This window comes from Polypterus senegalus, chromosome 7 (genome assembly GCF_016835505.1).
Source record: "Polypterus senegalus isolate Bchr_013 chromosome 7, ASM1683550v1, whole genome shotgun sequence".
In the NCBI taxonomy this organism is placed as follows: domain Eukaryota; kingdom Metazoa; phylum Chordata; class Cladistia; order Polypteriformes; family Polypteridae; genus Polypterus; species Polypterus senegalus.
Window position 1 is genome coordinate 95,897,870 of NC_053160.1, and position 23,928 is coordinate 95,921,797.

General features: G+C 36.7%; 1 protein-coding gene across 1 annotated transcript in view; it reads right to left on the minus strand.

The window, feature by feature from the left end:
- megf10 (multiple EGF-like-domains 10) overlaps positions 1–6,782 on the minus strand; it is a 214,789-nt gene extending 208,007 nt beyond the window's left edge. The window contains exon 1 of the mRNA XM_039759025.1: positions 6,519–6,782. The gene's annotated coding sequence lies outside the window, so the exon portion shown is untranslated. The remainder of the gene's footprint in view (positions 1–6,518) is intronic.
- Positions 6,783–23,928: the final 17,146 nt, after the last annotated feature.

Genomic DNA, 23,928 nt, shown 5'->3' on the forward strand with positions numbered 1-23,928 from the left:
CCCAGATCTAATTATGCAGATCAAGATCATCTGGATGACTTTGATTTATGCAGGGACAATTCCAGTTCGGTGCGAAGACAATTCTTCATGTTGTCAGTTTGCACGCTTCTCGATGGTCTGGGATTTTTCGGGTGATTTTCTATGTAATAAACTTAATAAGTTATAGCGTAATGAAAATTGCATAATTAGATCTGGACCACCCTATATATTTGCTGGTAGTCATGCGCTCCATTTGTTTAGATAGGACTTACAGTCTTTAGGTTTTTTATTATTTTATGTAGTGTCTATCCTTTCATCATTTTTAATCCTAACTGATTTATCTATTACACTGGTCTACAAAAAAATGTTTTTGTTTGCTACTGGGAACTTCAGAGCAGTTCTCTATTAAGTTTTTTACACTGATTTCATATATGAAATCAGAATTAAGCTAGCATGTCATGTTTTTGAAATACACATCATTGACGTTATGACACTTTTCAATTTTAATATAAGATATCAACATGATATCTGGAGTTTGGACTATGTCCCACCAAAATTGTTTTGATGTGCTTATTCTGAAAACAAACCAGAAGACGATATCAGAGACCCGTTAAAGCATATTTATGTCAATTTACCTCAATATAAAAGTGAGGTCAGCATGTCCAAAAGTGTTGGAGGCACTCGCTTTTTGCGCTTGTACTGCACATCCGTCTCTCTTTGCAAGAACCAATAGTAGTCACCCATCATGCTCGGAGTGAATTTTCCCCGATATCAATTTTCTATCACCTTTATATCTTGCTTAAATCTTTCCCTATACTCATCGCTGACATCTCCCAGATTTGGTGGAAAAAAGTCAAGATTAGAATGTAAAAAATGCATCTTCAGTGGCATTCTGGCTCCCATAAGCTGATACGCTTTCAGCAGGTTCTCCACAAGCTGAGCATTATTCTCTGCTCTGTGACTGCCAAGAAAATTCTGGACAACCCACACGAATGCTTCCCATGCTGCTGATTCAGTGGGCTTCAGTTTCCTTTTGAACTCATTGTCAAGCATCAGTTCACGGGTTTCAGGAACAACAAAAACACCTTCCTTAATTTTGGCTTCACTTTTCTCCAGACCAGACTTATTTCTTAAATGCTGAAAAGCATCGCCGTTTCTGTCCATCACCTTGACAAAGTTTTCAAACTAATGGTGAATCTAACAAACAAAATATCCTGAAATGCAATGTTATGTTTAACAGTAAAACCTCTACCTACTGCCTCATGTCTGAGTTGTGTCATTATGCTTTAGAGTCATATAAGACCTGGTAATCAGTAACAAATATTTTTTCTGATAATTAAAAATGAATACGTTTTAAATAAAATTAATAATGACAAGGTAAACAACTCACAGCTGTTAGTAACGTGTAGCGAATTCTTTACGTCAATGGCATCCCTAGTGGAATTACTGGTGTTTATCAAAATGGTTATCCGCCTTTACTGTTCAGTCACCCTGTTGGAACATCATAACTAAAAAACGGGTTGTGCTGGATGAAAACGATTTCAGAGTTGGAGTCAGCAAGTGAAACCTGTTAAAGTAAAGGTGAAAGACTCCCAGTAGCAAAATGCTTGTTGACCAGTGGTATCATTTACACTAGTTATCTCTATTATTTTTGTCTTGGTTGTTTGTGTTTAGGTTCAAGGTTTGCCCAAGAGCATCCTCTACAGTCCACATTGTATATGCACTTATACACCAGATGAGTATACAACTTTGATGATGTTACTATAAAAGGTTTTAATGTCGCCATGCTTGGCTACATTTTCATAAAGGGAACTCTGATAAATGATTGAAAGGATGAGGAGAGCAAACCTCTTTACATCAGGAAATTCCAAATCTAGTTGTTAATGCTCATAACCTAGGCTTTTAAATGTCACCTTGCAGAGATGTTATAGCCACTTATCATTCTGTGATAAAGTCAGTCACATATTATGTTGTTTTCTTTTTTTTTTAGCAAGACACTGAGGTAAGCCAACCATGTATAATGGCTTATTTGTGAAGCTGCTTTGTTAAGGCTGCTCTGATACAAAGGCTGCCACTGCGGTCTGAGTCTGGAAAGTGAAGCAGTACACAAATCCATCATGCTGCAGTCAAAAGCAGTGGAAATTCTTCTATCAAAGTCATTAAATGCCTTCAAGCGCCTTTTTTTAAAATCAGCTCACTGTGGTAATGGATTGAACTCTCTTCTTTTTAATCTTCTAGAGTCTGTAAATATTGTGTAAAATTACAGGCCCTCAAACAGTAGGTTTAACAGTACACTATAAAAAATGTCAGTAAATTTAATGGTAAAAATACTGTGAATGGTGAAATTAAAATAAGTGTTCTGAAAAAAAAGAAAAGTTACCTTATGTTGTACTGTAGTACTAGGGTGTTGTACCCGTGGTAGCCGCTATGAATGAAGAGAAAAGCCAAGCAAAATAACACCTTTTATTTATTATGATATGCAAGCTTTCAAGGCGACTCAGTCTCCTTCTTCAGGCAAGACATTACATCTTGCCTGAAGAAGGGGCCTGAGTTGCCTCGAAAAGCTTGAATATTGTAATCTTTTTAGTTAGCCAATAAAAGGTGTCATTTTGCTTGGCTTTTCTCTTATGTTGTACTGAAAATTACTTGTATATCTTAAACAATACATTTCCCTATTTTTTGCAGCCAAGTTCTGTAAAATCGTTATTTTTCTACCTTTACAACATGCTATACACCATTTACTTTTACATTATGGTTACGCTGAAAAAAAATCACTGTTAATTTTACGGTGTAAAACTATTAAACTGTGTAGGTAAACAACTGTAAAATGTAAAGCAGTAAAATGCTGTTTCAGTAACACCGAAGTTACAATGTTTGCATAAGGAAACACCTTCTTTTACCATATTGTTCCTGGTGAACCATATACCTTTGCACAGTAGGGAAAAAACTTAAACCAAGTTAGCAGACTTATTTTTCTCTGTATGCTGAAGGTTTTTTGAAGTTACGTAAGCTGATTTATGGTGGGTTGTATTCGATAAGCTGCCACACCTGTAGGACACCACCAAAGCAAACTTTACTTCTTCACCAGACAATGTCCTATCATTTCCTTAAACACTGAATTTTTTTCAATGCATACAACTAAATGATACAACACGTTTGCTATTGGTTATTGTTACTTTACTAATGCATGCTGTGTACTGGTATTTGATCCTGACAGCAAGTTCTAATGGTTTAACGATTGCCATATTTATTACAGTGCATGGATTCCAGGTTATGGTTAAACGTCCATCCATCCATCCATTATTTATCCTGCTATATCCTAACTACAGTGTCATGGGGGTCTGCTGGAGCCAATCCCAGCCAACACAGGGCACAAGGAAACAAACCCCATGCAGGGCACCAGCCCACCACAGGGTGCACACACACACACACACACACACCAAGCACAGACTAGGCAGGGCACTAGCCCACCGCAGATGGTTAAACAATCACTTCTATTGTAATGTGTTGTAAAGAAAAAAAGAGTTATTTACTATAAAGTTATACCATAGACCTAACAATATTGTCACCTTCTTTTTCACAGTGAAATTCTGGCAACCATAGCTGCCAGATTTTTTAATGTAAATTTAACATTTTATTTTTTATTGTGTACTGTACAGTTTTCCAGTCATTTTATTTCCATGTTCATCTCTGGAACTTCACATTTGGATGAAACAAAGACGGGTGCAGCTCAGGTTTAACCAGCTTTAGTCAAACTTCAATCTTAAAAAAAGGTGCCAAAATGGTTCTTCAGAGCAAAGCCATGGAAAACCATTCTTGGTTCCCAAAGGAACCATCCACATGAAGGTCTCAGAAGATAACATTTATTTATTTATTCAGATTTATAAAAGTTTCCACAGCTAACCATGATTTGTGAAATACCAGTGGTTCGTTATTTTAAAAGGAATCTTGCTTCATGCATTAACACATGCAGGTCGGATTTTCTTATCTATTAGTATCCTCCTAGGTTGCCTAACTAAAAGTCATAGATTTCTGTTTTGTCCCAATATTAGGAACCATTTCAAAGCCCAAAGAACCAATTTCTTACGCAAAGAACCCTTTCAAGATTGAAATGGTTCTTTGTCAAGCAGTGGTTCCTCAATGAACTACACAACTCAGTAAAGTGCAATTATAAAATGATTATTTTTAAGAGTGTATACCAAAAAAAGTCACACACCATTTAAAATATGGGGCCTTCAGGGCTGATTGACGTTAATGTCAAATAAACAAATACTCTACAATCCATTTTGTTTCAAACTCAATTCATTTTTTCAAGCAGCTGGGATTCAATCCCAGATCCTTGGGGTTATGAGGTAGTTATGTCAACCACACAGCCACTGTGGCACCCCATCACCAAAATGGGAATTATATACAGTATATTCACTGCAAAGAGACTTAAAGGTGAGTTTTTTTTTTATTTTGCTTAATTGTTAACATTCCTTTCCATATTGAACTTCATGTTAATTTCATGTAACTACAAATTCACAACCCAGACTAATAAAGCCAGGCTGTCATGAAACATATTATGCACCTCACTATTGCTGCAAAGGAGGGAAAAAAGACCCAAATGTATTCAGAAAGTGTATTATATATTCAGCAGACACCTTTATCCAGGTTGAGATACTTTACAGCTGTTTATAATTATTTCTGGGGGAAGTAAACTGGCAAATATTTGGATTACAGTTTAGTGCCTAGGCCACAACAGCACAGTGTTAGCACACTGGTCCAACTGCTTGTGCATTTCCATTCTTGATGGCTGGCAGCTATCCTTGTGAACTGAGTAAGCAGAATAATTCTGCTTGGAAATAACCATCTACTAATAAGGTCAGTCAGATGTACAGAGTGAAATTCTTATCTGCATGTGCTAATCCACATGCAGCAATGTCAGGATCGGCTCTGCCAACCTTCACTAGAAAACAAAGGTTCAGGAACTGGGATAACTATTCATTGTACAACACTATACTCACCTTAATAAAAGGATAAACAGTGATGTATTTGTCCGGTTGTTTTGTCGCTGTCATTGTAACAGATAGCACATCACAAAAATTTGTTTTAATGCATTTAATTACTGCAAATGTTTGTGATGCGCCATCTGTTGGAATAAAAAATGCAATGTATTTTATTACTCCATGCAATACAAAATACATTCCATTAGATGGTGCACTGCACTGCTATTACTTAGATTTCAACAGTCTTAGATGGGTATAACAGCAAGTAAAAAATATACAAACAACTGTAAAGTAAATTATGACCTTATGAGTCAGAGTGTCTGCCAGATAATCAGTCACTTTCTCTGAATTGTCAGCTAAAGTAATTTTCAAACATTTTAAACGTATACAATTCAATTGGTTAAAGGCTTGTTATTGCCGCAAACTGCCCCTTTAAATTCCTATTGAATTTTGTATAAGCTCTCATACTATTACTATACCTCATTTCAAAGTCTTAGCGACACCTTTTATTAGCTGATCGTACCACTTAATCATTAACTATCTAACAGCTTCTTTGATATCCATAATCATTATGGTATTATATATTGGAAATCTGCAAATGGCGTCCCGACCTATGCTGTATATTGCCCGATTTTGATCTTTCAAATAAGCTCCTCCAAATAACAAATGGATGAATACACAAAACATGATGCCTTATGGGTTGGGGGTGTCCAGAACGAAGCCTCCCACCGGAGATGCGTCCATTTTACAAATTAAACCAGTTATTCCCACGGTGCGCAGCATTCCTTGAGCTCCTGGCAGTCGGGTGAACAAGTGCGCATTTCTCTGTTATGACCTGGCCAAATTTTAATTTAAAAATATACTAAAACTGGAAAAGTTTCAGTATTACAAACATACTAAAACTGTACCTCTCCAAATTCAGCACACTACGTAAAGTTTAAATGCAAACAGTTCTCAATAGTTAAAAGACGACTATGCTAAGATATCCGCTAAATTTATGCAAATATATACAAGACACGAAATCAATAAAAAATAAATCTGTACAAATCTGTGTAAATCTGTATACCGGCAAAAATATAAGTTGGGCAAACCAGACTCTAATAGGTAAAGTAGAATGCTTGCAGAAAAGTTTAAAAGCCAAAGGCAAAAAGAAAAACGTTTAGAAACAGCAACCCTTGACACACAGCGTATACCTTCAGGCAGAGTTTAAAGCGACAACTCTCCTTAACATTACCATAAATCAGGAGTGTTCTTTATGTGTGTCAATGGTGTAAATAATATGAAAAGAAAAACAAGTGTCAATGTATCCTAGGAGTTAAGCAACTGGGGAAAAGAAGCTATGAACAAACACTTAAAAGGTTTTGTGAGTAAATTCAATGTTATGTGAAAAAAATTGGGAAAACAGTCCGTTATTTACAGAACTGCATGACAAGACCCTGTATTATCCAGTTGTATCTAACTAGGTAAAATTAGACCATTTTTAAAGTACCTAAAGCCCTGACCTAACTAAATAGCAAATAACGAGTTAATCTTAGGAAAGCGTTTGTTTACCTTGCTAGCAAAGTTGGAATACTCTCTGGAAGTTCATGAATCCCACGTTTTAATTTCTTGAAAATCCAGTGTACTTGCTGTTTATAATGTCCAAATAAAAGAGCCAGTAAATAAGCAAATGCATAAAATATTCCCTCCGATCCTTACACAGCCATTAGCAGCTGAGCCGGAAAACTTGGTTAATCGGTGGTCCGGTGCTGCAGATTGTGTGAACAGTTCGGGATGCACGGTCTGTCTGCATTAATCACATAACAGTGGCTGTGGGAAAGAAAAAGGGGGGGTAGAGAGAGAGAGATTTGACTCGCTTCTCAGCCAGTTGTGGTGATCTCAGCGCACTCCGGACCAATGAGCGCCAGGAGATGCCTGGTCAATTCACTGGTCACTTACTGGAAAAGAAACAATACGAAACTGCAGCAAAATTTAAGGACGGAAGACAGCTTTTGTTTTCCTCCCCTTTTCTTGTTTATTGAGTTAGTTTATATGATGTGCTGGTGACATACGATTCCAGCAAGTGCATGAAATTCAACGATTTACATTTATAGTACGCTACTGATTGAAATTTCACTCCTTCTTAAAGTAATTGGCAGTCGTGCAAAACAACATCAGCAAAATTGTTCAATATTACTTTCTGAAAATGAAAAGCGAAGTAGAAGTGTTTACTTCGTTACTGGCTTGGAGCGCAAGTTGAAAATTCCACGGCATCTTTGGGATGTGTAAAGTAAGCCAACACAACCTTTGATGGAAGAAGCACGCGCTAACAGTCCAGGTCGGTTTTCGAACCCATATCGCTAAAGCTGCACAATTAGCCATCTTTAACACTTCTTCACTATGCAACAGCTTCATTAACTCCAAAACTTCACATCCATAAAGTGAACGATTTCTAAAGAAGCTGCTTAAAATATGTAACGGCTGAGTATTTGGTGATATTTAAATATGTGAAAGTGGATGAATAAATCCTTAACAGGCGTCCCGCTAAAGGTGGCTGAATATGAATCGCCCAAGATTTATGATTTCCAGTTAAACATGTATTTTATTGGAAGATAACCTGAGAGTAATCTATCATGAAAACGCCTGGTCCCAGAATTAATTTAACTTAATCACTGATGAACCCTTCCACATCCGGTTTCAGAAATGAACTGTTCAGTGTGCCAATCTTCCCGACGATATAGCGCTAACCCTGTAGCTTGTGCTGGAAGAAGCTAAGGGGATAAGAGCCCTCAACCTGTGACTCTCCAAAGGAATAAACGGATTTGTGAAAAGAATGCGTCATAAAGTGCGATTTGGTTCGAATACACTAAAGCTACCTAATATATATATATATATATATATATATATATATATATATATATATATATATATATATATATATATATATATATATATATATATATGTATGAGAGTGTGTGTTTCCACTGAAAATCAATAATTTATGGTGAGAAAAAAAAAAAAATTGAAGAGTTAAATGGAAAAAGTTTAAGGAAAATTGAGAAACGTGATGCTTTTTAACTTAATAATACTTTCTATACCTGTGCCTTTATTATGAATAGAATTCGTTGTGTATTGAAATAGTTCATAAACAATCACATTAATAAAAATTATAATAACCGACAGTTTTAGAGGTGCTTGTGTGTGCTTTTTAAATTAAGTTTTAGTAAATGTATGGTAAACGCTAATCTGAAATGAATCTCATATTTTAGGAGTTGTGGAGAGTCAGCGCACAGAAAGCCCCGAGAAGTGACTGATAACGGATAAACTTTTTATGATCATCCTGCCTTTGCCCAATACAAATCTGTGAGGAAGTTAGCCTGACTGTGTGCCTCTGCGCATGCGAAGTGCGCCGTCTGCTGGTTTGATCGCAGTTTTGTAAGAACGAGCACAAACGCAAAACGATCAACAAACCTCCGCCAGCATCAAGTTTACCGGATAGGTTAAAGAAAGTTTTAAAATAATTAGTGGCGAAAACTTGATGCATATAATCCTTAGAAGCATAGATCAGCTTTTTACATCACTTATTTTGATTTATTTTCATATCTCGTGGTTTAGCATGAACTAACACAAGGAAAGTAAGCCATGTAAGTTACAATTCCATCCAGTTTTCTTATTTTCTGTTAATATCTGCAAGCATCCACTTTTAAACGCGGTTCAATCCCACTATAGATACTCAGGTAGCGAATGCTTGTGTCGCACTGATCCACACGTGTAACACACTCTTAAAAATAGGATTTCCTCAATGGCATTCCTTCCCAATATTACTTGGAAAAGGGGGGGTGGGGAGGGGGGGGAACTAAATCTTTAATATATGATAGGCTACCTTACAAGACATTGAAAGATTAAGAAAAATTGGAATTAGTCTGTTATTTTTATAGTGTTATGCAGCAAGAGTCCTTTTAAAATCATGACTTATTAGTATTTCACAAATCTGTTACCATCTGTTCATGGTTATTAATGGATCTAATGAAATAAAAGTTCTTTACGGAACCTTTATGTAGATGGGTCTTTTGAGACCCAAAAATGGTTTCCTTTTGGTATCACCTTGAAGAACTACTCTGACACCATTAGTTTTAAGAGTGTAGCTCAAAAATGTGGAACTGGGAAAGTTTAACATTGTCAGTTGAACTGACATGCACCTCTTGATGGACTGTGGTGGAGGGGGTGGTGTGGATTGAAAATATTGCAAGAAAAAAACAGTTTACCTACGGTATGTAGTAACTATTTTTTTACATCTCAAGTATATAATACACAAAAGGTAGCTCTAAATGAAACATTAATGGAAAAAAAAGCCTCAGGGAAAATAATAATGATGAATGAATAACAATGATTTTGACGTAGATTTATATAAGGATTTGAAAGTAAGAGCAGTTAGATAAGTTGTCAATAGCAGTCATTAGGGTATGCCAGTAAGAGTCAGTTAATTGAAAATTTGACGTACCAAATATGATAACCTTTTGGAATACATTTAAGGTTATCTACTACATGAATCAATTAGTAGGATTTGAGTAGATCTCATAAATCTAGTTTATGCTGTCCGTTGATCATAATTTCAACATTATGGCCATGTCCATCAACTTGAGGCAAGGCTTTATTCACTTTCCTACTAGATTTTAACAGTTTGGAAACTGAGATAAGTAAGCATTATTACCTCATCTGCTGTCAGGTTAAATACAAATGTCAGCCTCTTCTGTCAGGCCTGTAGACTTCATAGAGTGTTCTTCAAGAAAAGGCATCCAATAAATTCTACTGGGAGGTTCACTCAAAAGAGGCCCCGAATACTCTGTTGTAACTCCCATTAGGATGAAGCAATCTGAACTAAAAAATACTCTATATACCTTGATGTATGTATGATCGATTGCATTACATGCAATGCTGGATGTGGTTTCCATTTTCTGCCACTCCATGTTCCTGAATGTATCGGCAAGCGTCTCAAGTGGGAAAAGCAGCAATTTCACGTTGGATGTTTTCTTTCAAATCTTCCACAGTGCAAGGCTTATTCCGGTAGACTTTTCCTTTAAGCATAGCCCAAAGGAAGAAGTCTGGTGTTGTCAGATCTGGTGACCGTGGTGGCCAAAGCCCCTTTGAAATTACCATGTTGCCGAAGAAAGACTCAATTTCTGCCATGCTCCTTGCCGAGGTGTGACACGTTGCTCCATCTTGCTGGAAGTAACCTTCCTTTAACTCACGATCATCCAGTTGATTCTGACATCGCTTAAACCACGGGTGACAAACTCCAGTCCTGGAGGGCCACAGTGGCTGCAAGTTTTCATTCTAACCATCTTCTTAATTAGTGACCAGTTTTTGCTGCTAATTAACTGGACTCCTGCACCTTAGTTGTTTCTTTTTCCTTAATTAGCAGCCAAACAGTAATGAGACACAAAACAAGCTGCCACATGACCATCTTGCCTGTGCCCATCAAACATTATCTTAAAATAAAGAAAGGTGATGGCCTTGGTAAGGTGGATTGCTCAGGTCACCAAAACATTTTGACAGTGTTCTTAGAAAGAAAAAAAACAAATCAACAGTTTTGGAAATGTCTGCTGTGGCAGAAAGAGAGCAGCAACAAGCCATTGATTTAAATAATGGGTTTAATTATCAGCAAGAATCAGATCAGCTTCTCATTAAGAGATTGGATGGAGTGAAATTGGTTTACTGGTCATCTGTTAGCTTGTTTCACGTTTCATTTGATTGAAGAAAGGAATAAATTCATGGGACTGAATCCTTCAAATCAGGGCTATTAAAATGAAGGGAAAAGAAGTTAATTAGCAGTGAAAACTGGTCATTGATTAGGAGAAGGGTCAGAATGAAAACCTGCAGCCACTGTGGCTCTCCAGACCCGGAGTGCGACACCCCTGGCTTAACAGGCCCAAAACACCACTTATATAAAGTTGTTTTGCAGGACATTAAGTGCCAGGGGTCAAATCATAGTAAATTAAAAGGAGATGTAAATCATTAGAAATAATTATTATCTATATTTATGTAATCTTTTATGAATTGTTAATGTATAACTGAATGACCAATAGTGTCTCTGACTATACTGTCTCTGGGCTGGCTGAACATATTTTACGCATAACAGAATTGGGGAAAAAGGGGAGATGAATAATTAGAAAGGGGAGAAGCCAAATTGTGATCTAAGGGCAGGCTGAAAGTCAGAGTAGTGGGAAAGGTCAAAGTAACTTTTATCAAATCCCAATACACAAAGCAGAAGTGAAAGTTGAAAGAAAACAAAGCAGAGTTCCTCACAATAGCTGGAATTCTTAGTTCTGACTAGGCTACAACTCATTGCCTTTACTTTTTCCTTTTTTTAATGTTAAATAGGCAGGAGCCTGTACTGGATGTGCAAGGCTACAGCACATTAAAGTGAAGATTGAGTGTAATACTAAAAGCAAGCCAAAATCATAACATGGAGGACAAATATCATACAAAAAAGCCAGAACATGAGACAAAATGATTGATTAAGAACTTGACAAGAAAGTCAATGACCAAAATGTTTCATGTGGCCAAAGCCAAAATGCAAAACATAAGTTGGGGAACAGTGAAAAATTTGTAACCAGAGATTTCTTTAACAATAATAATAGATTTCTTTTTTATCTTTGCCATGATTTATCCACAAATTTCGATAGGCAGGAAGTGTGCAGTGCTGACATTTGAACTATTGTGGTAATGATGTCATGCATCAAAGATTTCTGGTCTTCCCAGCAACAGCCTAGTAGCCATACTGTATATAACAAAGGGCAAACAAATGGCAGCACCAATAACAAAAACAAGATGGCGTCATGGTAAAATGTCTTCAGAAATATTTTAAAGCAAAAATCAATCTGACAGTTAAATTACTAGACCACAAAAATACCCAAAGCAATATCTCCACTATTTTTAGAGGCCAAGAAAAAGGCTGTAAAATTTTGAAAACAAAGTTCAGATCACGTCATGTGTCTCGTCTCTGTAAACAATAAACATGGCAACAAACATGAAAATAGATTAACAAAACAGTGTTGCCTGATAAAAAATGTTCATATTTTTCATACTGGCACTCTTTAATATCATAATTTTAGATCTTTCAAGATGGAAATTGGCTGGCTGTAATGAACTTGTGCTTGTGTGTTTAAACCTTTGATGAACTGTATAAAAAAGTCATGCACATTGGCACTGGCTCCATTTTGATGATTCACTGAATATTCATTTTATATCCTACAAAACTTATTATCTGCAACCAAAAGGCAATATTTCATTTTGTCAATCTAAAACTAACTACTTTGTGCTAGCGGGGGTACCTGAATAGAGTGAGAGAGGTTAGTCTGGTGCCTTCTGGAGAGAATAACTTACATGAAAAGTCCATGAAAATTCTGGGTGTATCAAGTGTTTAATTCATTAATTGTTGAGTTTATCTTGTTACAAAAGTCCTGTGAATCTTTTCTTGCAAATGTTCACATATGATGAATACAAAGTCAAAATTGTGAAACCCATGTACAGCTTATGAGGTGGCCTGATTTATCACTACTCCATAATTTAAGGAGATTCATTCAAAATAGGCCCCAAAAATTCTGTAATAACTCTTGCTAGAATGGAGCAATCTGAACGAAACAACATGCAATGTGCTTCTCAGTATATGGAGCTTCAAAGAATCCAGGATGCCCCTGCGTCAGAGCGATGAGGTAGGTGCCGGATAGCCATTGTGACGTTTAACCTCTGTTTGCAACTTCTGGGTGCATACCGCCCATACCCCTTCACTCAGTCACTTGACTTTTCATCAGGATGGTGGTGTTCAGTATTGAGCAGCACTTCTTCATGGTGCGAACCTATTGGGTCACCAATTCGTGTAAGCCAGGGGTGGGTAATGTCGGTCCTGGAGAGTGACAGTGGTTAGAGGTTTTCATTCCAACCCAAATGCTTAATTATAAACCAATTCTTTCCAGTCTCAGACCTTATTTAATTTTATGGATTGTTAGTCTGCAATATAAGGTTCTTATATCGTCGATTTTTTCCTTTCCAAGGATATCATCAAAATGATTTGAAGCCTAAAACAGATCAGTTTCAGTCACATTTTCTATTAATTGTTTTATTAAATCCATCCAACAGTGCATGATGAACACACAGAGATGTAAATTAAAACAAGCTAGATGGTGAACTGCTGACTGCTTTGTTATTTACATCTTATTGCTAATAAGTAGCCATTAAAACAGTGAATGCAGCTGTTTAAGATTGAATTAAGCAATTAAGGGTGGGGAACATTAACAAACAAGACCACTAAAATGAAGCATCAAAATGTCACTTCTATGGCAAGCCAAATTAACATTTAGAGAAACTGGGTTGGAACAACCACTGTGGCTCTTCAGGACCGACATTGCATACCCCTGATCTAGTGCAATGATGCACTTATACAGTATTTTGGAAGAACACTGATATTTTTGAAGCAACCACTAGGTGGGGATATCACAAAACGTAGTTTTCCCGTGATGCAAGTTCTGAATTCAAGTCATTTAGAGCTCTTGTCTTCTCTGATGTTTTTTTCATTCTAGCTTTTTCTTCTATAAATTTACCCAGTTCTAATCATCTCCCCCTTGAAAGTAATTTTTAAATTTATGGTATTTGCTATAAACTAAAACATAGTTGTAACTATTTTCTGGCTAAAATGTTTTTGTATTTATGTTTTGTATTTATTTTACTTCACAGTAATTATTTTAGAGTAGAAGAAACCTCTGTAACATTACAAAAAATTAACAACCATCATTGAACAGTGTACTATACATGTATTTGCAATAGAAAAAAAACAATCATCATCATCATTAAAAACTGGATGGGAATGTGGAACAAACGCACTGAGATGTGTAGTTGAAGAAGAAACCTTTAAGAAGAATCTAGATGATTTATTGGCATAGCTCAGCCATTAGCTAAACAAATGATGGGCTGAATGGTCTCCTCTTGTTCGTCAAGTTTGTTATGTTTTTGTTATGTTCTACCAGGGCTGCAGCTACAGTACGAGTATATGATAGATGTAAAGGTGTGGGACATGTATATGTCCTTTTATTAAATAAAGATATCCTTGGGCAGGCATTTTAACATTTTAACCAGGAGGGTATTTCTATTAATAATTGCAAGTGTTTTTAGGTTGTGGAGCTACATGCCACAGGCCCTGATGTGGCTTTCTCATTCACCTCCTTTGGAGCAGTTCTGCTTAAGGCAACCCTTTTGAAACATGAGTAAAATAAAAAAAAAATACCTGAATATAAAAAAAAAATCTTTTTACTTTTTAAGCAGAGCTCTTTCTGATTAATGACAAATAAGTCATTTAACGAACAGAAACTCAGGTGATGCCACTTTTAATTTCATTGACTGTGTTCCATACCAAAGACAGACATTAATTTATAAACATTCCTTAACCTCCCATAGATTTCATGCTTGACGATCACCTATTTCATAGTTGCATGGATGCTAGAGAGTCTTTATTATATCCTTGGCATAGTGGAAGTACTTGGGCAAGCCTTCACTTGTGTGATTTATTGTTTAAAGGCTGAGCTGTCAATTCAAACAGGCAGACATTTCAAGGGTCCAGGTGCATTTATTTGAAACAAAGTGAGGATGGCGGTTTGAAAGATGATACATACCAGAGAGAATCTCCTGTGTTGTCCTTCCTCAGCAATGGAATGCAATATATCTACTGTATCATGTCAGGCTGGACTGAACAAAAAAACTGCAAAATAAAAAATCATGTTAGAGTATACATTAATTCTTGGTTTTTTTTTTTTGCAAGGCCTATGTATTTGAGAACATATGTATACATCTATAGATCTAATTAGTTTAAGTTTCAAATTAATTAATTTTTATTTTGTTTTAACTTATTGTTAAATTTATGTAATAGCTAGCTGTTTTGGGGAGGCTGTATAGTAACTGTGCTGATCACTCCATCATAGTGAGTTAAGGAGCACAACTCAGACTGTTTTTGCCTACAGCCATTAAACTGTCTAATGATTACTCCTATCCTAGCTACTTATAAGAGACACACTGGCGTAGGGACCATATTTCTTTATATAATAATACTAGGGGCCTCTGCCTCCTGCTCGCTTCGCTGGCTAACCCTGGTGTGTGCCCTATGCGCTAGTCATTTCCCAGATCTGCCGCTTGTGACTCATCATGCTGTGCTTTTGGATAAACATAATATCAACTCAGTCTTCGATATCTCTGTCTTTCGAAACTATTATCGCTGACAACTCGTCACATGTTGGTTTATTATATATGTGAGTGTGATCTTTCGGATTCATATAGTAATCCAAGAAAACTTCTTTGTCCGTGTTTTTCATGTTAATTTAGTGTAAAGTGAGATCATTTTGGATGTATGGATTTGAATCCATTATTGGCTGTAGAATTTTGAATACATCAGATCATTTAACTATTTCGATTCTATGTTGCATCACTTCTCCATGATCATAAATATAAACCTGACCAAATTGTGGTTTCTTTGAAATTAAACTTGTAGCAGCTTTAATTGTTGCGGGACCACACATTCTCATGGTGTATGGTCCTGAATTGTGTAAATCTACATTTTGAGCATTGAATGATGCAAACTTGAACAGATTATTGTAGATGTAAATATTTTGCCTGTAGTGTCTGTGGATTTCACTTTCACCAAATAACAAATCTTTTATTTCTTGCAGATATGCCTCTTCATTGGGAAGAAACACTACTTTTCCCTGATGGCAACACGAATTCGACAATATAAAAGTCTCCAACTTAAACTTTTAATGTCAAACAATATCTACATACTTCTGTCATATCACCTATGTCCATATATTCGATCTCTTTTCGCTGTTCTGTTATTTCACAGAGTAATAATTTCTGTTTGTTAGCGCTAATGCAATCTTTACTATAAGTTTTTTGAGACTTTCGAATTTTAGTACTTTCATAATCTCTAACCTGCTCTGCATATGTATAGTGCCAACATTTTTGAACCTCTTTACGATGTTCTACATTGTCTTCTACTATTTGCCTTTTCTTCTTCTACCGTTTGTCTTTTATTTCCGGCCCTGCTTGGACCTGTTAGGTTTCCAATTCATCTCTTGGCACAAAGTCTCGTCTCACAGGATGTGAAATTATCTCTCTGAAAATGTCTTGTCTAGTCCCAAGATTTTTTTATATAATAGAGAGATTATTAATTTATTATATGTGTGTGTAGTTCTGGTTTACATATAATTACCAGTTTGCACTGGTTTCTTTTTTGTTTTGCACTATGTACTTTTATGCTGCTAAAACAAGCACATTTTCTTTAGATTATCATCAATAACCTTCCATCTGTCTAGTGCTGTCAGCTTTCACCTCCAGTAGACTGGTTTTGAATCCCACACCAACCACTATGTTAATTTTGCATGTTCTCCACAAGTTTGAGTGGATTTTTCTTAGTCTACCATCCAAAGGTCATGCGAAAAGATCTTTTCCCCTTGGGGATTAATAAAGTATGTCATCATTATCATCACAGGTCTGGTATAAGTGAGTAGGTTGTTTGATTTAGTGGCGTGGGCTAGGACTAGTGCTACACAAAGTGTTCATTCATCCCTTGCACATGATGATTTCAGGATGGATTCTAGCTCCTCGTGATAGTGAACTAGAATCAGTGGATTTAGGAAATGTCAAAAGATTCCTAGACATTCTATACTATGCTGTCCTGTGATTATTCCAGTATCTTATGATGGAACCTCTGTTTGGATAAAGTTGAAAAGATTGATATCCAACTTTAATTGTAGCAAAGAAATATGTTTTGTACTATTCATCCATTATGTGAACCTATGGGAACTGGAACTGATCCCAGCAGCACTGGGTGCAAGGAAGGATTTAACCTGGAATGAGGTGTCAGTCCATCACATAGCACACTAGTGCTCACGCCCACCTCTAGTTAAGCAGGCACTAATGAAAGTATCATGAATTTATTTGACATGTGGGAGAAAAGCAAAGTATCTGATTAAGAAAATAATGCTGGTATGTAAAGAAAGTGCAAACTCAATGCTGTCCATCTTTTTTGGCAATTAAATCTGATAATGCAAGAAGATGCACAACTTCATGTAATCAATGAAATATTGAAACATTTTGTGAATTTGTCTGTACAGTGTGCTTGTATGAAAGGAAGTGACTTTCCTTTTAAACACTTGTTCTGCTTAAAACCACCAATAGTGCCTTGACTGTGGTGTAATATGAAAGCAGCAAATCTTTGTTGGAAGGGTTGGGGTTTCATGGGTGACCCCATTAAAATAGTGAAGTAGTAGTGATAGTAGTCAGCACCGGGTTGGTGACAATGTAACGTCTGATCTAATAAATAAGAATGATGTCTTTAGCAGGCATTGGTTCATATGGAACAAACCAGATGGAGTGGGACTGGAGGCGAGGACAATCATGGGTCTTAACAGTGGTCAGCTTCTTCTTGGCTGAGGACAAAGACAGAAACAAGTGAGTTGCTGTGTACCCTTCAAATGGGACCATGGAAGAAACAGACAAATCCTGCCTGTTTGGCAGTGGATAACTTTACCGTTCCTCCTGGGATAAAAATCTTATTTAGAAGCATTTAGTTATTCTTCCCCCCAAGATGTAACCACAGTCCTTAAATATTAAATGTAACAAGTGGTCACAGTACATGATGTAATACACTCCACTCACATATCAAGGTATGTACGGTAATATTGACTGAGCCAAGTAAAGCAAAGCCATAGAAACTAAACCACAATAGCTTATCATCCAGCTTTATGCCTCTGAAGACAATGAATACTCAGTATAACTGTCACAGTAACATATTAACAGATGTGCCACTATTTTTAAACACTGGTAGGATTGTGATAATCTTGTTAAAGTATTTTGCTGAATTTTATAAGAAGCCAAGCCAAAGGTTTTACATTTTCAATATACAGTATAAAAAATAACCCAGAAATTCTGAACCAAAACGGGAATAATCTGCTTTCAGATAATACGAGACTAAGTTTTATTAAAATATTCTCCTATTTTTTTTTCTCAACCATAGATAGTTTGGGAATTAAGTGACAATAAGTATGTGTCCTGTGTATAGCTAATAAAACACTATCCCATGAGTAAGATGTAATCTTATAAACTCCAATCAAGTATATAGAAATGACAGTCTGATTATCTTAAGAGATAAGCCTGAACGCCCTTTCACCTAAAAGCTCCCCCATGTCTGCAGGAACTGGCTGCTTGTTTAAAGTTAGGCAAAAGACTAAAAAAAAATGAGGAATGCCTGCATTTATTACCACGCTGTAATATTTGATGTTTACTGAGGACCATTCATCTTCAAATCTCCAGAAGAGACACAGAGATCAACTATGTATAAAATAATGTTACAAAATGATTGTTATAGAGCTGTAGATATTACCAAGTGTCCAGAGCAGAGCTCAGAAGATTTAATGATGAGTTTGGTGGTGAACAAAGAGACAAGAGCTGAGCTGGAGTTTCAAGCTTGATCTGTCTAGTAATAATAAATGAAATTCTTTTTAAGGACAAGAAAATGGTTTACTGGTGACTTACACAATTATTCCCTAAAATATGACCTGTTCACATCCACACCCAGTTTCCTCCAGATTCCTAATGATGAAGTAAATCATTTTGAAAATGTACAGTCAGAAGTTTGCATACACTTAGGGTGAATTCTTTAAAACCAACTTTATAACCCCTCCACTGATTTTATACTGTTAAACTCTAAATTTGCCATATAATTTAAGATATCTACCTTGTGGAGGGCAGAAGTAATTTTTTCCAACATTTTTCACAGACTGAGTATTTAACTTTTTATTGACTATATCACAATTCTAATGGGTCACAAGTTTACATACACTTTGTTAACTGTGCCTTTAAACAGCTTGGAAAATTCCAGAAAATGATGTCAAGCCTTTAGGCAATTAAACAATTAGCTTCTGATAGCCAATTAGCCTAAATGGAGTCAACATGTAGATGTATGTTAAGGCCTACTGTTAAACTCACAGTATCTTTGCTTGACATACAAAAACAATCAGCCAAAACCTCAGAAAAAAAAAATCCAACAAATCTGGCTCATCCTTGGTAACAACTTTCAAACCCCCAATTCGTCTGTACAAACAATGTGGGGGGTGGGTTCAGTATTATGCACAAGGGTTACATCATTTGGTTCAAAATAAGTAAAAGAAATGAAAGTACCTGTTTGCTGCTGATTAGAAAAAACACGCAGACGTTTCCTAACAGATCAACAGTCTTCTTTTTAGAACAGACTAAAAGTTTAGCAGTTTTCTTAAAAATGTTGCAAGTTACTTTTTAGCTTACATGTATTTAGCAGAGGCAGTTTAAACAATAGCTTATTAAATATTGGTACATTAATACATATAATATTATAGCTTAATAACAATTTTTTCTTTCTCAACAATAATATGCAAGTATAAACACCATGGGAGCACACAGCCTTCATACCGCTCAGGATGGAGATACATTCTGTCTCCCAGAGAAGAATATACTTTGATACGTAAAGTGCACATCAATCCCAGAACAACAGCAAAGGACCTCGTGAAGATGCTGGAGGAAACAGGTAGACAAGTATCTATATCACAGTAAACAAATCCTATAGCAATATAACCTGAAATGCTCCTCAGCAAGGAAGAAGCCACCGCTCCAAAGCCATCATAAAAAAAGCCCGACTGCAGTTTGCAATGGTACATGGGGACAAAGATCTTATCTTCTGAAGAAATGTTCTCTGGTCTGATGAATCCAAAATAACTGTTTGGCCATAATGACTATTGTTATGCTTGGAGGAAAATGAATGAGGCTTGCAAACCAAAGAACACCATCCCAACTGTCAAGCATGGGGATAGGAGCATCATGTTGTGGGGTTGCTTTGCTACAAGAGGGACTGATGTAAGTCACTAAATATATGGGATCATGATAGAAAAATTATATATACTGCAGAAACATGTCAAGAACTCAGCAAGGAAGTTGAAGTTGAGCCACAAAAATGGACATTGACCCCCAAGTATACCTCCAAAGTTGTGGCAAAATAGCTTAAGGTCAACAGAATTAAGTGTCAATCACAAAGCCTTGGCTGCAATCCGATTGAAGGCCTACAAGCCTGTTCCAGTTATACCAGTTCTTCTAGAGGAATGGGCTAAAATTCCATTAACTTAGTGTAAGAATCTTGTGGAATGTGACCCAAAACTCAAGTTAGACAATGTAAGGGCAATGTTACTAAATATAAACACAGTGTACGTAAACTTGTGATCCACTGGATTTCTGATATCTATCTATCTATCTATCTATCTATCTATCTATCTATCTATCTATCTATCTATATAGTATGTATATATATATATATATTTATATATATATATATATATATATATAATCTAACATCTGTCTGTATGTCTGTCTGCTTTTCATGAGAGAACTACTTAACGGATTTAGATAGTTTTTTTTTATAATCTACTTGAAAATTCCAGTTGATTTTGCAGCTTTTCTCATCTCACCAAGAATCACAGTTTGCTTGCAGGAGCGATATATATATACACACTAATCAGATACAGAGGCTGTGGGGGAAGCATGACATCAGGAGTGGGGAGCTGGGCAGAACAATTTCCATTATCTCCTTATTTCATTGCTGCCACTTCCCTCAGCAGCTTTAGCTTCCTAATACTGTATAAACACAGGCTGCGAAGATGACTGGGGACACTAAATTCCTCAAGTGTGTACGGGGTGTAATTAAATGCATGAGTTTGCCTTGAGACATATTCAGGAAAGTTTCCTCTCTTGCACACAATGATCCTCAGACAAGCGTCAGCCAACGCTGACCAATGTGTTAATTCTATCAATATAGTTGAGTTGTAATGTCATCTCTGTATTAAAAGGAAGTGGAGCACTGCCCGCCCAATCTCCCAGCATTTGACACTGTTCTGAAAAAAATTAAATAAATAGTAAACTCACCTCAAGAAATTTCACATTTTGTTAAAATGTTTATAACAAGCTCATTTTAGTCATCATAGCCAAATGTTTCCAATTTTCCATGATATATGCAATGTCACAAAAATATTTGTTTTTGGAATATGTGAAATTTTCTTTGTGCCTGGTGCTGCTTGCCTGTTTTCAGGTTGCTTGGCAGACACTTCGACTTTACAGAGTTCTCTGTATAACCATACTCATATGTGCTCATGTGCACAATGCATTTATCACTTACACCTTTATACTTGAAGGCTTGAACCCCTTTAAGTGACCTATTGGTTGAATTGTGTAACACATTTTAAAGAGTGTATGAACTTGAACATATCGCTGTTTTGGAGTAGTCATCAATGTTATCATGAATCACATCAATTACATATTATCACTATACTTTGGTAATTAAGAAAAATTGAAAATGAATACTATTCATTTGTGTTTCCACATCTGATGTTGAGTATTTGATGCTGAGATATATACAGTGCATCCGGAAATTCATTTTTTTCACATTGTCATTATGGGGTGTTGTGTGTAGAATTCTGCAGAAAAAAATGAATTTAATCCATTTTGGAATAAGGCTGTAACATAACAAAATTTGGAAAAAGTGATGCGCTGTGAATACTTTCCGGATGCACTGTATTTAACACTGTCCTTTTATAGAGGTACTGCAACACAGTGTGTAGAGCACCTTTACAATGACAATGTTGACACTGATAGACCTTCATTTTGTGTGATTTTTTTAAGCATTTTATTCTTCAATGCTGCTGGTAACCTAATGTCTTTCCCTCACTCCCTCATGTGAGGTTTACTGGAGACTATCTCTTTCCTTGGCCAACCTCCAATGTCACTGCCACCACTCTGATCTTCCATCAATTCGGCATCAATGATTTTTTTTCTGTTGAATCCCCTGTCTGCACCTTCATGCTGATGGATACAACTCGCACTACTCACTGGTGCTCAGAGGCAACACCATCAGCCCCAAAACCTGTGAGCCAATGCAAACCAGGATCCTTTCTAAAGCTTACCGGCAGCCATGGACCCAGGCTAAGGGATTAAAGTAGAGAAGCAGGTCTCAAAAATTCTACTCTTGATCCATCTGTCTTTCTCTCACACACACACATGCACACAGGCATGCATGCACACACACCCACCTTCTCTCTCTCTCTCTCTCCCTGGACAGGTTCTGATGATGGTTCTTACCATTCTGACAGTCTCTCTCTCTCTCTCTCTCTCTCTCATGTCCTCTTGAGTCCACCAAAATTATCATACCAAAGACACCACTGCTGTGTACCATGTTGCACATTTCACCGTAAAGAATTGCTGCTTCAGTTTTGAAGGCAGTTTCTCTCTTTCACTACTGGTGTTGTGTGTTTTAACTTTCAGTGCACAATCTAGTAAGCAGGGGCCAAAAACCTTCAGATTCAGCTTGATGAATGGTAAAGACTGGGTGTCTTATTAAATTATGATTACAAGAAACCTTAGATTAGACATCTTAATCCTGCTACAAAGGAAGATCATCCCATCATCTTCTGCATACTCAAAATGATAAAACTGCCCAAATGTGTCAGACATTGCTATACACGTTTTCTTACTTTCATCTTCTAAAGCAGTAAACAGGGAGAGCTGTGGATTTTTGCCTAATTTCTCAGAATTGCAGCTTTATACATCATTTGTTTATATTATTCTGCTGAAAGAGGCAATTGCCATCAGAGAATACTGCTGCCTTGAAGGGATGTATGTGGTCTGCAACAATCTTTAGGTAGGTGGTATGTGTCATAACACATTGAATGCCAGGACCCATTATTGTCCAGAACATGACACTGCCTCCATCTGCTTTCCTTCTTCCCATAGTGCAACCAGGTAAATGAATCACACACCCGATCATCCATATGATTTAAAATAAAATATGATCCACCAGACCAGGCCACATAGTTCCATTACTTCATGGTCCAATTCTGACACTCACATGCCCATTGTATGTGCTTTTGGTGGTGGACATGGTTCATTATTGGTACTCTGACCTCTGTGGGGCAGCAAGTTGTTATGCAAAGTGTTCTAACACCTTTCTCTCATGGCCAGCATTGCTTTTTCAGCAATATCTGCTACAGTAGCTCTTTTGTGAGATCAGTACAGACAGGCTAGCTTTTGCTAACGACATGTCTCAACGAGCCTTGGGTGCCCATGGCCCTGTCGCCAGTTCACCAGTTTTCCTTCCTTGAACCACCTTTGATAGGTACTAACTACCACATACTTAGAACATCCCACAAGGCCTACTGTTTTGGAGATGCTCTGACCCAGTTGTCTAGTCATCACAATTTGGCCCTTATCAAAGTTGCTCAAATCTGTACACTTACCCAGTTTTTTTCTGCTTTCAACACATCACCTTCAGGAAGTGAATGCTAACTTGCTGCCTATCAGGGCCTTCTTAACAGTATAATTGTCCCCTGTTTTGATTGCAAAACAGAAACATACATAGGTTTTAGAAACATTGTCAGCCCTTATGCTGTTGGGGCCCCTGGCCAGTGCCCACTGTGCCAATAGGTTAAGACGGCTCTGTGCCTAATATAGCTCTCCCCTTGAGTTGTGCCATTGTAATTAGATAATCAATGTTATTCACTTTACACGTTAGTGGTTTTAATATTGTGGCTGATCGATGTATAGATAGACATACAAGTATTTTTTAAATCAGATTGTGTTTATAGCCTTACCATTTTAGGGACTTTACAGTTCTGCTACAGCACTGTTTTAAGAGCAAATCACTACTACAGTAAAATCCAATATGAACTACAGATGGAACCTGAGTTAGTTTGATTGACTTTTCATTGTGTGTTGGAGGGAATATGGTATATCTTACTTTTTGTCTGGGTGCAAATGTGTCATCCCTGTTTTGATTGATATTTTCCTTTATAATGAAACACCTAGAAAAGGGTACTGCCAAAAGACCTAACTGTAGACAAATAACTTATTAATATCACCCAGTCCTTAA